Source organism: Varroa jacobsoni, unplaced genomic scaffold, assembly GCF_002532875.2.
Source record: "Varroa jacobsoni isolate VJ856 unplaced genomic scaffold, vjacob_1.0 scaffold_721, whole genome shotgun sequence".
In the NCBI taxonomy this organism is placed as follows: Eukaryota; Metazoa; Arthropoda; class Arachnida; order Mesostigmata; family Varroidae; genus Varroa; species Varroa jacobsoni.
The window spans coordinates 14,943-31,424 of NW_019213623.1; the positions used below are offsets into that span (position 1 = coordinate 14,943).

The following is a 16,482-nucleotide window of genomic DNA, read 5'->3' on the forward strand; positions in this document are numbered from 1 at the left end:
CAGTAATTCAGAGGAAAAGAGATCACATATCGTACATGTGGATTTCAACAAACTTATACCATTCAGATTTAATAGATCTGCTCATGAACATAGTGTTTATAACCGAATGCCAGAGCACCAATTCAACAAAAAGGAACAGATCCAGTCGGTTAGCAGCCAAAAGGAGCGACATCCGATGCTCTTAGCATGCAGCAAACGTTACACAAGAACAGATACCCAACACGAGACGCACCTTCTGTACATTCATAGTCTATCTGTACAGATATATGCGCATGTAAATGCACACCCACAAAACAGGTACGCCCACCTCTATCATGAAAAAAGTGGGGCCGAACCTCGAAACTTTTAAATACTAAAAACTCTCATCACGACCCGATGTCGTGGCGGGCACCAAAAGCATAACAAGACGATCGCATCTTTTCAGCTGAATAATAATAATAATAATGGTGATAATACTCGATAGGCAGACAGGTTTATTGTTCCTCCTGGCTTATTTCTGTTTATCAAAGAACTGTTATAGATTATATCACGTTCGTTGGTGGTGATATTCTACAGCTAGTTCTCAGCCTCTTTTTTCTGTTTACTAAGTGTTCAATAATATTCTCGTAACATTGCCTTGGCTACAAAAGCAGAGCACTGCTAAACTTTACCTTTGCTCCAAGTCTGTAAAGTGGAATAGATGGTCTAGGGCACATGGCATGATTTTTGCGAATCCCCATGCTCTGTCACTGTAACAGCAATGTTACATATCATATATCGAACACATATGCTTCTCTACCTACTAGACTGAGCTAGATTAATTCAACTGGATTGAACGATAGTTACTGAAACCAAGTTTTGTAAAGTAGGTGGTCGTTTTCACGACCGCTACGTCGTGTCCTTCCCGCCTACAGCCTTCTACAGCCCCCTCACGCCGTGAACTGCGTCAGTCTTCAGTTGCCTCAACACAATAAGAGGTGACAACATCGTCATCACTGAACTTACTGCTCGTTCAAATATAGGCTCTAACAGAAACAACACCGATGGTAACGATATTGACAACGACAACTTGTGCACAAAGCTCCAATGCTGACAAGCAGCAGATTGTTTTGTAACCAGCGCAAAAGTAAATAAATAATACGACATGCCCCCTTTCTCCGACGCACTAAGATCAGATCGCAGACGCATGTCTATTGTTGCTGTCGTAACGACTCCTACTCCGTATTCATAGTAGGGTATGTTAGACGGTAGTGAGTGCTCGAAGGATGAGGGAAGATCTGTCACTAAGGGTATGATATCCGCTTCCTGAATGGGAAAACATAAGGAGAAGTGGTTGGCTTGAGCGAGGAATGCGCGTGTTCGATACTCGTCACTCGCCCATATCTTTCTCTCATGAGAAGCGAGCATTCTATTATAGACTCGATTTGAATTAGCTCCCTTATTATTCCGTAAGAGCTATCTTTCTGGCGAAGAAAATAGCCATTCCGATTTTGGACGACAAATCGTTCTTCCGCAATATATTGGCAGTACAAAGTAATCTAAGGTTTGAGCTTAAATCTAGCCATGCTACTCATTCACGAGGCGCACTCGCATATAGAGCAAGGACGTACTTACAAAACGCAGAAACGATTGTGTATCGCGGAGAAAACACCGTTGACCTTTATTAGTAAGGCACTATCTTCGAGTAATGAGCTCATTAATAGCACAAAGAAGGGGCGCCATGTTGTATATGGGTAGAACAGCCGGTATTACAAAAGACCATTTTCTAATCATTCCTTATCTGTGGATGTGATACTTACAAGCTCGCTTTTGACAAAGATACTTCTCCGTTTGTTCATAAACAGTGTTATCTAAAAATTCTTGAAAAATATCTTGATGTCATCCCATTTGAGAAGTCCACTCTGTTCAAGTGTGTTATTTAAGAATTACAGTTGCGAAGCAAAAAACGTTTCGAAAAACGCAGATGGTCTTCCCCAGTTTCGGCCAGAACTTCACAGCATCGTGAAGCAACGCCAGCGAAGGCTAACAGAAAACCATCTCTACAACCTGATAAGCGAATTATGAAAGCAAGTACGCTATAGACTATCCTGCATTTTTTCCCGCAATGATCGTACCTATGCAAAAAGTAATTTTATATATAAGGCTATAGGAGTTACTTTCAACACTAACAATACCGTCCGCGTCAGTTCCTGCCGTCTACAAAACGATAGCACTAGAAATTATGCAGATCTAGCAACTAACAAGGGTAGTTTGTTTGTCATCTATAAGATTTTTTGCGCTTATTTTAACGGCTATCATTCTATTCATTCCGTATAGCCAGTGAATCCACATAGGGAATTCAATCACTTTTACTGGCATATCATATTTTCCGTATTATGATCCTTTAGGTCTCTTCCTTGCCTATAACATCCTTACCAGTATTAGTCGTTATAGGCGCTTTGTCAACTACGGCCAGCAGCGTGACTCCCCGACCTTGATAAGTTAGGCTTGATTGTGTTAATAACCAAGTATAATATTATTATAATAAAGGATAATATTAAATCATAAAACTGGTCACTTTTCTGTGTTTAGGACAACTATACGACCATAACAGAGAAGACCAGCCCTCGCCTGCTTCCATACTAGTAAGCGGCGCATCTTGTTTCGTTCTGTTTTTCTACCCGACCATGTCGTTCCGTCTATTATTAGTGAAGCCTCAACCCATATTTAGATTTAGATTACAGAAGACTCGCACGAGCTTTATACTGCTGTTGAGAACCGTCCGCATGGTAGGCCAATAATTGTTACACTTACCATAGGACCTCTAATGTTTTATCTTTCTCTGTTGAATCATGCCTTGCAGATCTATTTCTATATTCGAACGTATAGACTTTTATAAGCGTATACTTTATAGGGACGAAATATTAGTATCTCGTTCAGCCAACCGTTTGCTGTTCTGAGCGGTGCTTTGTACAAAATTCTTTTGTTACTCTGGTCAGCAGTGCCGCCGATGATCGCAGTCGTCGTTCATCTGCCAGCTCAGATCACGTATGCCCTTATCTTTTTTCTTCTTTCTTCAGCAGCTTTTGGCAGGCGTTCAACCAAACTCCTTAAGCTACGTTTCGCGTTGAGTGAGTATGAGATTCTGACGCGTTGACAAAACGCGTCAGAATTTCATACTCGGACTCAATATCAGCTCTGAACTGTAGCATAGGCGCGAAGAACAACGACGAATCCTAATAACAAAGAAAATTAAGTCGCCGTTGTTGCAATGTGGGTTTGCGGACGAACACTACTTCAGGCCGCCGCTGCTCACAAACCTTATAGGAGGGCAAGGGCTTGCTACAATAAGCCAGGTTGATATCGTAAATGCGGTCCATGCCTTAAAGCCCTTTCTGGAACATTTCTAAATTTGTTTTTCGTCTGCTGCCGCACCGCTTCGTTTTCCCTCTCGTATGCATTGTTCTGTACGTTAGTCAAAATCGAGTCGGCGATATTTTTTTCCAGCTTATGGAAAACTACGGAAGATCTCTCTCAAGAGCTACAAGCGTATTATTTACTGTGCAAATATTGCTACTGTTTGTCAGTTGTGTAGGAGGGCGGGGTCGTTTGCCTATTCGTCGAGAAGATTACAGAAAAATGAAAAATGAGAGACGTTCCTCTGTGAGTCGTCGGGCATTTTATATGGATAGCGCCTACACGCGCTGTGATCACTAGACGGAAACGAACGGTTGCATTCGTCATAGAAATATGAGTTGTGCGCATGGCTGCTGTATCAACATTAATGCCAAGAATCAATCTCACGTTTTTTCGTCCATCCGTTTTTCCGGGTTACCCCTTTCACCCATACATATAGATACTATAATACATGTTAGCTCAATAAAATAAGGATCTACTCAATCAAAAATACCGCCAATATAGCCAACACGGTTCGGAGAAAATGCATGCACGTCAAAGATATTCCCTTCTACAAAGCTATGATGGTGATAATAATAAAACGACGACGATAATAATAACAGTATAATAACATACACCAATGGAACACCAATATACATATGGATATTTGTGCTATAGGCCAATAACGAGAAAGAGAAGACCGCTGAAAAACAGGCTGGGGAACAGCGCATACTGCACTCGAAGATACCCTGAGGGGTATTGACTTCTGTTTTTCGTTTGCTTTGCTTCAATGTTCTAGTCATATAACAGATGTCTAGACGTCCAGGATAAACAATAACACACTCACAAGATAGGACGAAAGGTAGCCAACGTAGGCCGTATGAAATCTGTATCTATCGGTTGATCCATTACACTGTAGCAGATCGGGAAGAAACGCTAATGGAAATAAAATTAATATATGTGCGTCGTGCGCTATTCGCAACAAAAACACACTTAAGCAGCCTCGTATGTGCTTAAAAAATGAGCTTTTTAACTGAATCCTGACCTTTAGCTTCTACTCCTAATATACTGAAACATCTTGAAACTGAATAGGGAAGTATTAGTACGGAGATTACCCAGTGGGGTGTTCACGGCATAACTAGCCAACTTTATCTTTCCGCCGAAATTCCCCAGTAACATATTTACGTTGCGGAGTGTCAGTCCTCTGCTGAAATGCTATATTCCGTATTTCCTTTTAGGTTTCTTGCTATTTGGCCTAAGGATACGTGATGCCTGTGCTCTTGAAAACAGTGCTGATAAGTTCCATTGGCTATCGATAACTACATTTCATAATTAATAATAACAACGGTCACTACGCAAACCTGTCAACACTATACAATCAATGATGCGCTGCAGCAAATGCTTGCGGCGTTGCCATCTCACAGGGGTCCAGCGAACGGGAATTTCAAATTCAATTTGATTTTCTCTGTTCCATGTGTTCAGTCTTCTACTTGGATCAGAATGCTACTGATTTTAACTCATCTGTCTGATGACGATCATAGTGCGGTGATCCGGTGCCGAATTCTGACAGAATGTAAAGATGACAGCAAGAGCAGCGCTGACCAACATGGTGTCTGTTGTTCGTACCGCAGTCCTGTGTTCATATCTTATCCCCGTACCAATCTGTTTGTCGTCTTTCACTGTATAAGTACAACAACGACGACACTCGTCGATTCACAGACCCGAGCCGCAGCCGTATTCGTCAACTCTTATATTTTTAGTCAATTGAAGGCGTAACTTGACAACTCCCCTGCCATCTTGACAGCATTGAGCTGCTGCAGCGAGAGTTACTGCCTCGTCGCTCGGTCACCTCCTCGGTCGCATAGCCACGCTCCTCGCAGTGTTCAAGTATGTTGTTGCCGTACGGTAGCATAGCTTATGCGAGACAATGCTATGGTTGAACGAGTGAAACTTAGACCGCTACCCCGTGCTGTTGACTCTGCCGATCGTTCTCTTACAACAAAACAAACTGAAGAGACAAACTTGCTTTTATACAATTGAAGGCCTGATTCAAGCGCTGCCGTTAGCTCTATCGAACTCACTTCTGTCCGTTACCTCAATGGCAGCTTCTCTCGTCGTCTGCTGTCGTTGTCTTTGTGCGATGCTCCGCTTGTTCTGCTTACCCGACCTCCTGTTTCTCTCTCTCTCTCTCTTTCTCCCTCCCTCTCTTACACACACACACGCACTCACTCACTTTTCGAACCTGTTCTACGTTTGTTACTTGGTCGACGTTTTCGCCGTTCCCTGCATCCCTCCCCCCTTCAGTCATTCGTATTGAGTCAGAGTCATCCATTCATTGATGCGGTAATACAACAGCTCGGTGACCATAAAACGAACGGGAACAGTTTAGCGAGCAGATCTACTGGAAGAGAAGGGTCGAACAAAGCGAGCGCACCCGCAGCCACATCATCATCGCTGCTATTCACTGCTGTCAACAGCATCGGTGGCGCCATTACTGCTGATGCACGTACATAACCACAACAACAGCCGTGACATGTCGGCTCAATTCACGGAAAAGCTAATACAACGTCGTCGTCGTCGTCGTCGTCGCCGCCGCCATTATTATGTCGGTTATCAAATTAGGATTTCGTATGAGTGGACATCCATAGCAGGCTACTTAGCGTTCCGTGTCGAGGCAGGCAAAACGAAAACAGATTGACAGTTTCTATTTGTCGGAGGCGATCGAATGGTGAACGATTCATGTTTTCTGATACCCGGATCAATAAATGCGCGTGCGCAACAACATGTCTTAGACCATATTCAATGTAATGAGTCAGCTAAATTTAGTTTCGCTCAACAGGTCGCTGTTCTCAAAAATCGCTGATGGAATCCTCCGAAAGAACTGCCCAACATTTTTCCGCTTCGTCCCATCTGTGATGTCGGTGGTTGCTGGCGAGAGCATAATTCATCTAGACACGATTGCTTAAGATAAACAATGACAAAATTTGATATGGTCTGGGTAGGCTTTTTGTTGTACAATCAAGTTTCTTCAATGGGCGCCAAATAAGAACGTAAAAAAGGCTCGTTGGGCTCGTCGTATGTTTTTCCATTTATACAGAAATTAATGCGCTCGTGTGGTGCTCTGGAAGAAGGCTTTATTCGCAATAATAAGCTACGATTTTTCCACTGTTTTTTTTTTTTTTGCTTCGTCGGCCTCGCTTTGTCGATACGATCAACTGTTACTTTGGGTTCATATTCAACAGTACATGTTCACGCTTTAGGATAATATTTAAAAATTGATCGTTAGAGCTTGAACACCGATCAGTGATGAAAGACCAAAAACACTCGACCATAACGATTATAATTCAAAGTGAAGAAGTAAAAAATAAGGAGCACTGCTCTTATATCGTATACGTTTCTTTTTCCAACAATATTGCACCGGACATTATTTAGAAAAAGAACGTGTCTATACAACTGAACAAGCTTTTTCGACCTTTATAAGTTACAACTTATGAAGGCAACATGGTCTGGGTGGCTAATGTGCATCTGTTTAAGCGTGTTAGCATTATACCTTTAACTGATAAGCATGCTACACACTGATTCAAATGGCAAAAACTACTTACTAGAAATTGATAACCAACAAACAAACATACATACAAACAACCTAATGTACTGTCGTCTTTTCTTTTTATATTTGCCATGCAATTTCATAGATCTGTTGGAAAAATCCCCATGAAATTAAGCAACATCTACTATGAATAAAGTTTTAGTAAAGGCAAGTTCTTAATGCTATAAAAAAAGAGATGATTCTGACTACTGGTTCGTATACTGCTTTATATAACAAGAAAAAAATAAATAAACAAAACGGGTACCCCTATGATAGGTAGTAGTAGTAGTAGTAGTAAACCTGAGGCCCTAGTTGATTAACAGCTTACTTTATTTTCAAATAGAAGTTTGCATCAGGTTTGCGCCTGGGTAGCCCATTGCTTGCCGAATAGAATATACAGTGATTATATTTACCATTCTTCGCAGGATCCTTTATATATACTGGTTTTAATCTCGACCTGCTCTCTTTTACTGTTGAAGGTTAATTTATGCTGTAAAAATTATGCATACCTTCTTATATATTATATACGATTAAGCTTATGCCTATTTGTGCGACGCTATTTTCTCTATTCGATCTGAACCCAATGGTCATCTCTATACAAATCAATTCGACGACAAAATGTTACCGTATCACCGATTGGACCGATTGGATCCAACTGCATCATCGATAGCGTGACGAAAATATTGTGACAACAAACAAATTTCACAGGTTTGTCGGCTAAAATTCGTTAACTAGCCATTTTTAGCTGACAGTTAGCTCTGCTCAACAGAATACGCCGACGTGTTCTCAAATACGTACGAACCGTTCCGTGTACATGCGATCGTCCTTGCATTGAGCAGGACTAGATTCGAGGTTAGAATATATAAGGATTCATTTCCTCCGAGAAGAAGCAGACAACAGGGAACAATACAAATCAGAGCATGTTCCGCAGCCGGCAACGCTGGCGGAATACGCTGTCAGAGTAAAATCGCCCTTTTCTCCCTTCCTGCCCCTTTCCTCGTTCCGCATCGCACGCAAAAGGAGCTTTTCATTAGATTTCTGCCTGTGCTCGTACGTCTCTGTTACTCACTGTCATATTAATATTGGTAGGATAACCACAATATTAAGCGATGCTACTGAATTGGTAAGCTGCACCCTTACCAGCCTCGTGGAGGCATAAAGAGGTGTCGAGTCGACGCAGGTCGGTCAGTTTCACTATAAAGAAGCAAACTACCAATGAGATAGATGCGTTTTGCCGTTAAGTTTTCGTCTGTATGTGCCGGTGCTTCGTTCGTTTAAATTGTTAAATATATTGACGCGCGTCCATATTCGTATAGGTCGGGCTTCGGAATCGATTTGATATTATGGTCCGACACGACATTTCCATATTGACAAAAACAAGATACGTCGTAGGCGATATTATATTTTCGAAGATCATTTTGCTATCTAGTGATATAGGTTTGGATTTTTCTATGTATTTTGTGCCAGTCGATCAAGGCATGCGGGTCCACAATGTCTAATGCCCTTTACCCTTTGTGACAACACCAGCCGGTGCAAGATAATTTCGAAAAGAATAAAAGCTATACTTTCGCAAATGTGTACGAGCTCGTCGGTAAGTCATGTGCGGTCATATTGTTTGTTTCGAGTAATCGAAATGGCCGATGTACATATCTAATAAAGAGTAGTATTGCTTTGAAGATATCGCCGTTTGTTATATTTAAGCGATTTCGGCACCATACACAAAATCCCATATCATTCCGATGCTGATAACCAATATGGTGATAATTCGAAGCAGACAGAAGGATATACTTGACCCGCTCGCACAACGTATCCGTAAGCGCTTCTTGTAAATCCACTCTTCACAAACTAGCATCTATAACGATCCAAGCCAATATTTGACATATGTGATATCAGTGCCTGCGATACATGACACACTTACTATTATAAACTTATATAAAATACTTGGTAGTATGAATATGCAGCATGACGTGTACATTCCGTTTCTCGCAATGTTTTCTTTGACGCTGGTCGTAACAAGGAGCGCAACAACAACAACAATAATAATGAACCTAACGGAGCTGTGCCCTGTTGTGTACCTTCTGAGCTTTTAGGACCACTTGCGTCTAGGAGTTGTAGAACATCCAGCTTAGTTACATTTCAGTAGCACGGGAGGAGAGAACTAACAACGGAAGACGTATAGCTAGACAAGCATACATTCAATTAGTCATACAGAACTAACTGTCCTTTATTATTATCAACAACAACACATGCCACTAAGGGCTGAGAAGGTGATAGGAGCGGTGCTAAAAGCCAGAATTCTATACGACGCGTGTTCGAGTATGGACATCGATGCAGAACATTTTTAAGGAGATCTCTCTCACCAGCGTGAGAACTGGACAACATGTTGCGCGACTATGGGAGCAAGGTCGCTTGTCTCACAGCTTCCGTAATGGGGTTCGAAGACATTCCACAGTCGGAAGTTGCAAGTCGAAGCTTTTTTTTTTTTACTAAGTTAGGCACGAAAGCAAGACTGATTCGGCTATATGCGAAACAATACAGTTACGGTCGTACGCTTGGTATGGTTTTGCTTCGATCGCTAGAGAAAAAAGTTCTCCCGTTAAGAAGTACAGCTTAGTCTGAAGTTGTGTTAGTACGTTAAAGAAGCGTAAATACTAACGAGAATTCACACTCGTTACCGAATTAGGACAACAGTGGTTACCTGTCACCTAGCGGTAAAATGGACTTAATCAACCGTTGTCGTATGTTACTTAAAAACGATCGATAATTATCGAGTGTGCACAAGGCCTGTGCAAGCTGCCTTTCTTAACAGCAGTTAGAAGAAAAGACGATCAGTCTAACTATTAAATAACTTCACTGTTGAGTTATGATCTTGATTAGACGGAAATAGGAAGTTACTCCGCGTCGACGCTTCCGTACAAATTTTGCTTACCTTCAGAAGAAGGCATAGCATAACTAAGACACTTCAGTAATATCTGGCAGTACAAATTGGCTTGTGTGGTCGAAACACTGAACGGTGAGCACTTATTGAGCCTTACTTTGTCCAAGCAGCAATGACCTCCACACGGACAAAACTTTGTTTTTACAACTTTAATCGATCAGCATCGAAACGATATTGCGGCTTACCGTTGTGGCACTACTGATTCAAGCCCCAATATGGCCAAATAACCTATCCAAAGTGGAGCTTAGCAAGTTATATATGGCTGTTTTACGATATTAAATGAATAAACCTGAACTTTTACAAGTGTGAAGAGTTTATATTCGCTCAAAAAATAACTGGTACATATTCAACCTGTACGAGTATTTGGTTGTGACTGCATGTGGCGGCTAAAGGAGGCATGCCGTATCACCGTTAATAGGCCACGATTAATGTCATGTTCGAATGGCATGCTGAAGCGGCATTATACTTTTCCAGGATATATTGTGCCATACTGCAGTATGGCACAATACCGGCCATTCGTTAACCTAGAAAAATGCTTGTGGAGCTCGGCTAAGCCAAAGAAGTCCTTCGAATTAAAAATTTTTAAGCGGGCATACAATTAACCCTTGTGCTGATGTTAGACAGTAATACGGCTTCAGCTCAAAAATTTTCCCATGTATTTTTGCGTTCCACCTAAACACCGGTCCACACAGGAAGTGCCACATGGGGTCACCTCTGAACTCGAGACACTGTCTCATCAATAGGCGCAATTTATGAATTGCTTGAGCTTTTGAATCGGCTTTATAGGCTTTGTCCTGCCAAGCGGTAACGGGCCCGGCCACCAATTGGGCAGGCTACCCGCCAAAGAAATGAAACAGCAGAGTTAAATTTTGTTATTAGCGGAAAGGGGCAAATGGTTTGTAGCCATCTGTTTTGCGCTTTCGACTAATATGATCAACTGTTTTGAATATTCGGCCGTTAGATATTCCGTCGGACGTATCTTCACCACAGCTATTACTACTTGTAGACCGGAAGACTTCACCGTTGCATTGATTGTTTTCACTAATTCAGGCCTTTAATGTTGTAGTAAATACTGTGATGGTGTAGTGGGCCACGAGCCTATCAGCTATACCTGCGATATACTTGGTCATCTAAGTTCTAATGCGAGCATAAACATTGTCGTTTCGTGCCGGAAGCCAGTTGTCTGATGAGACATTTAGCGGCATTCCGACGTGAACCTTGAAACATTTCTTTCTACTCAATCTAATATAGAAGTAGCCTCCACCTTACCGGATTCAGGACGTAACTTTTGTGCTCTTATACCTGAGCTCATTTGAGCTTATATGGAAACCTGGCCTAACCATAGTTTGCAAGTCTGGATTTTGGTTGTAATCCTCTCAGGATTTTACATCACCGACTTCGTTGGCCGGTTACGGCCATAGTTGGTTTGAGTCAATCGGTTAGTCTGTTAACCGAATGAATACAAAGTCGACTTATTTTTGCATATATATATATATAATGTCATATGCCGGTATCGTTACCCACCATTGCACACGTCGGTGAACGCATCGACTTGCACCATCCATATGCACACCAAACGTTATTCAACACAGATCTTTCGTAGTCTGTTCTGAAGCGAACCCAGCTCGAACTCGGGTTCGTCGTAAGCGGTTAAACCAACGCACCCGTGGCAAGCTTCAGTCTTTAAAGCATAGCGGTATACAATTCGACCGTCCTGAATGTTATTTTGTTAGAAGTGTTTATTGGTCTCTATTCGGTTAACCCACTGTGGCATCCTTTCTCTGTCTCAATCCTGTTTCCATATTGCCTATTCGTGTCGCACCTGAGCGTCCACTATGCAACCTTCAACCTTTTACCTCTGTTTTGCTATACAAAGGAGAAACTGATATGCACCTAGATTAGGTTCATTGGACAGGCCGGTAAAAAAAAAAGCGAAAACATCGATATTTCTTAGAATTGTTTAATCATTTCCTAGAGCAAAGAGCATGGACGACTTCGACCCTACACAACATCAGGAAGTGAACTGAGCCATTGTGCTATGAGATGTCTAACAAGCTTCGACACTTGTTGAAATAACTGTCGAAGAAAATTGTTTCTTTCTCACTATACGGTAGGGGAAATATTTCTAAACATTTGTTGCTGCTAAAAAGATCCTTTTTTCTCTCCGTTCTCTCTCTTTTTTTTTTAATTACGTCAAACGTAAAACATTCTAAGTCGCCTAGCTTGAGCTCGTCGTCGAATCAGGTTAAGAATTGTCCTATTAGCGTGCTTCACTATCCCTATATATTATCTTTGTTGTTTCCCTTCTGCTCTTTGTTGTTGTTACGGCTTCTCTTGCTCTCACTATCATTATTTATCAAACTATCACTATTTTGCCAATTCTGTGGTGTTTGCTTGAGTGTTCAATTAGCCTTCAACAGTTCCGATTTTAGATTATTTTAAGTTAGTCACCTTGTGATTCGTTGATGATAGATTGAGATTGGTCCACCGTATCCAAGACAGAACGTTGAACGTTCAGATACTAGGCCGTTCGTAAGACTAATACAGCGCATAACGCGAAAACGCGGACATTGCTCAGAAAGTATCAACTGTTGCCCGAAGCTCATTATGTGCAATATTAGATTCTGCAGCAGAAAACGTACTGTGCTTTCGGAAACCCACTTTTGCTCCTATTGGGTAGATATATGCAAGTTTAATATCATAACTGTACTTCTGTAGCTAATTTGGCCGCACTTACTAAGCTAAGAAACCCAACATGGCTGAAACGTTTCTAGAGCAATTCTAGCTTGAACGACATAGATCACTCACGTTTTCAGTGTCCATGGACTCACCTTCGTAATGGAACTAAAACAGTGATTCAGATCATAGACCTAGGGTCCGTTTTATCTTTAGATCCCGGAATCAACCGAAACGACAACGAAAAATCAAATTTATCCTAAGGACAATTTTTTTGGGACAATCAAGCTTCGTGCAGACCGATGCGACCCCCACGGGCCGCAGTTATGGGCGGCTTGCCCCCTCACAATCAACTTGATGGCATGCAGTTTGCATTTCTAAAGATGTTTTCGAGGCCTACTATCTGCGCCACACTCCGAATCACGCCATCACAAAGGCGGCTATCCACTTACGAGGGGCCGTTTGCTTTCCTTCTTGCCCAGGTGGATGAATCGTTAATTTACAACTAAAAATAAAGGCAACCTTGACACGCTGCTGTTCAGTATGAATGCTAATTTTATGCGGCTCAACCGTCATCAATGTCGAAAGGACAGGGTCGAAGTTTTTTGTTCGAAGCTGCTGATGATGCGCCGGTAACTTCATCCAGCAACACCTCTTTAACAATTTGTTTGTAACTTTTAGTAGACGCCAAGAGACGAGCGTTTCCTTCGTCGAAGATGAGTCGAATACAGATGAATAAAAGAGTTATGACTTTGATGTCTTGAAACAATGCTAAATAGTCGTACAAAACCCTGTCGTAAAAAAGAGCTATTTGTAGTCAGCGGAGCTACTGAAAAATTGTGGAAAAAAGCTTGTTAAATAAACTGGGATTTTGAATAGATTATGCTATGAGCTTTTGTGCATAGACCAAGTCACATAAAGAACAAATTATTTTTGCGTACATTTTTATCTTTTTAAGAAAAGATTAGGTGTTCTGCGACAGCGGTAATAACGGTTAAATGGAAACAGTGATCAGTTCGACCGTATCGATTGCGCACAATTTCGTACCGCCGTGAGAACGATTGAAACATATTGTATGTCCAATGTTTATAATATAGCTGCTATGCTTGTCCTAAGAAATCTCGGCATTGACCTAAATATTGCAATGCAATGCTAGTAATAGATGAGTCTTGCAGATTATAGAACAATTAAATATAGGAGCTTGAAATTTCACGTAATTTCTACCGGAACGTCTAAGGCCGATTCTAAGCTTTCGGATTACACGTCATATTCGACACTTGATTGAACAGAGATAATTTCGTATAGGACGACAGCTTGTTAAAACGTAGTTTTTTCCTTTTTTCAACAACTTCTCGAATCGGAAAGCCGATATTTGAACTGCAGAGACGGACAGGAATGCTGCACACGTCACTATGTTTAATTGTTTTTTGCGTCTTTAATTGTAAATATGTTTATTGCAGCCCGCTGCTGTAGCTAGTTGAACCGTTCTAGGCAAAACAGTATTACTCGAGCAAACAATTTAAGCCGTACGTAGCGGATTAACCACAGGTATAATTGCTTGCTAAAAACATTCAGATACAACGTATCAGTCCCATATTTATCAAGGAGCATACGATGGAAGCAAGCAAGCAAAAAAAACGCAGACCTTCGATTTGCCCCTATCGGACCACCCAGTGAGGTCCCTCTAAGAGCGGACACTGCGGCTGGCAACATCCCTCACCGGAAAATTTATCGACGAAGACGTGATATATGCATTTTGCGATAAAATGAGTCGTATTCAACATTGACAATAAAAGCAGCAATAACGGAATTATAAGTAACCGAGAGAGTCTTCAGGTGGATAGGACATTGCCGTTCGTTCTTAACGAGAAAGGTCGTTGGCAGAATCTGTGCTTGAGTATCTGGTACTGTGGACTGTTTATTATATCGCTCAAATCGAATTACGACGTAAATGTCTGCGTAGTAGCGCAGAAGCCTGCATTTATTCTATGACAACAACAACAAATGCAATCTTAGCTTAATACACCCCGTTTTTTTTTAGTAGACGGGCACCATAACTGGCACACCGTTGATGCGGATAAAAAAAAGAACAGAACTACTGGATAGGCCGGGTCGGGTGATCACTTCAACGAAGTCGTGAGATTCCGCCAAGAATTGTTGAAAGCGACTCTTAAGCGCTAGAAGACTTAGATCAAATATTTAGGTGTTCAGCTACAAGCCTTGATTTGACGCCGCTATAAACAGGCGCAGTCCTCTAATTAACTTCAAAACGTTTGTCGTATTGAATTACCATACGTATCAGCGGATAGAGTATCGTTAGTTAGCATGTTGAAAGAACTGGTTCCGGGTAAATGTCTACACTTCTTATAGAGATGTGATCCGTGATTTCAATTTAGTTGCCGCATTTATTTATCGGTAGAGCTACGCTTTTTACAAGCTTTCGCTCCCAGTATCGTTGGTGACGGCATAGGTATCCGTAGCGTGTGCTTAGAAGGCCTCAAGTTTTTTTCGTCGATAAAGTACGGAGTATATTTGGAATAGGGTAAACGTGATAGCGACCTTTTTTTAACTCTGTATTCACTGTAAAACAGTTCATGCAGCACGGAAGTACCGGTATCTGATAGCGCTGTCGACACATTTGATTGTAAACAAATAATACGGTTAAGCTGGACACCAAATATTAATAGCTAGCCAATTCCCATAGTAGTCCGTCTGAATTTTTGCGGACAATCGATTCTAAAGCGTGCGTATACATCAATAATCATCATTGTTGTACGTATGTTCTGCCACGCCGGGTGCTACGGTGCATTGAGGCTTGATTAAGACTAGCGACCAAGACTCGACGACTCTAAATAACAACGACGCTGTCGTCGCACTATTTCGAAATCTGAAAGGTTTCCTAAATCGATCTTATATTTTTCGTTGTTCGTTGCGTTGCAGCAGTTTCTTTTCTCGACAGAAATGGTGTTCCGATAAGATACTCACAGAAGTTGATTCGACGACGGCTTAATCCCTGCCACCCCGTCCCCTTTTTAATATCTTTTCTCCACGCAAGAAACGTCTTCGATCAGTATGCCTCGTTGCGTGCACTCTTAGCAAACTGAAAATGGCAACCACAAGCCGATGTAGACCATTCCTTGTCGGTAAGAGGCTACGTATACTGACTTCAACTGCGTGGCTGTCACTTTATGGAAACTAATGGACTACGCCGCACGGACCACTCATCTCGACTGGCCGTCACGGGCACTCCAAACTCGAACGAATTTAACCGAATCCGTTCCTCGAAACACCTGAACATATTCAGCTTCTACAATCTATCTTGTAAACAATTTGTGGAGGCTTGCCATTTTTCTAAAATAAGACGTATTATACTGATTTAAGCAAAGTGTATTTGGGGCAGCGATTAGAGGGACGCAATAGAATACATCTTAGCCATAATGCTGAATCCGCTGTAGGCCAGAGCAGCTTTGCTGATAAAACTCGGAGAATTGACAGAACGAAGACGACAAGAGTTTTTCATTCTGTTATTACGTTAATTTACATCGGCTTTCAAAATAAATGAACGTTCCACGTCATCTAATCGTTACCGCTCGGGATAAATGTGAAACGAAGTAAATCTCAACGGTTTCTAGATTGCTCAGTTGAAATCAAGCAACAATCGCTAAACTGTCACAGCCTACTTCGGCTCCGCTACCTTTGGCTAGGTAGCGTTGTTGTTTGGCATTTCCTAGGGGAAATCAAGCATATTGTCCCTTTGCCAATTCCTCTACACTGATTTCACCTATACAGAACAGCAGGCGCGAAAAAGCTCATGGAAGAACGCCTCGAACAACTTACCACAAATAGCGACAACAACAACAACTGTGACAATATTGGAAAGCTATAATGATGTCGACAACCAGTTCCGAAACAGATTATGCGGCAGCAA

The 16,482-nt window shown here is 41.6% G+C and overlaps 1 long non-coding RNA gene across 1 annotated transcript in view; it reads right to left on the reverse strand.

Moving 5' to 3' along the window:
• LOC111262982 (uncharacterized) overlaps window positions 1–5,467 on the reverse strand; it is an 18,755-nt gene extending 13,288 nt beyond the window's left edge. Inside the window, exon 1 of the long non-coding RNA XR_002681963.1 lies at window positions 4,716–5,467. This is a non-coding gene — a long non-coding RNA (uncharacterized LOC111262982). The remainder of the gene's footprint in view (window positions 1–4,715) is intronic.
• Window positions 5,468–16,482: the final 11,015 nt, after the last annotated feature.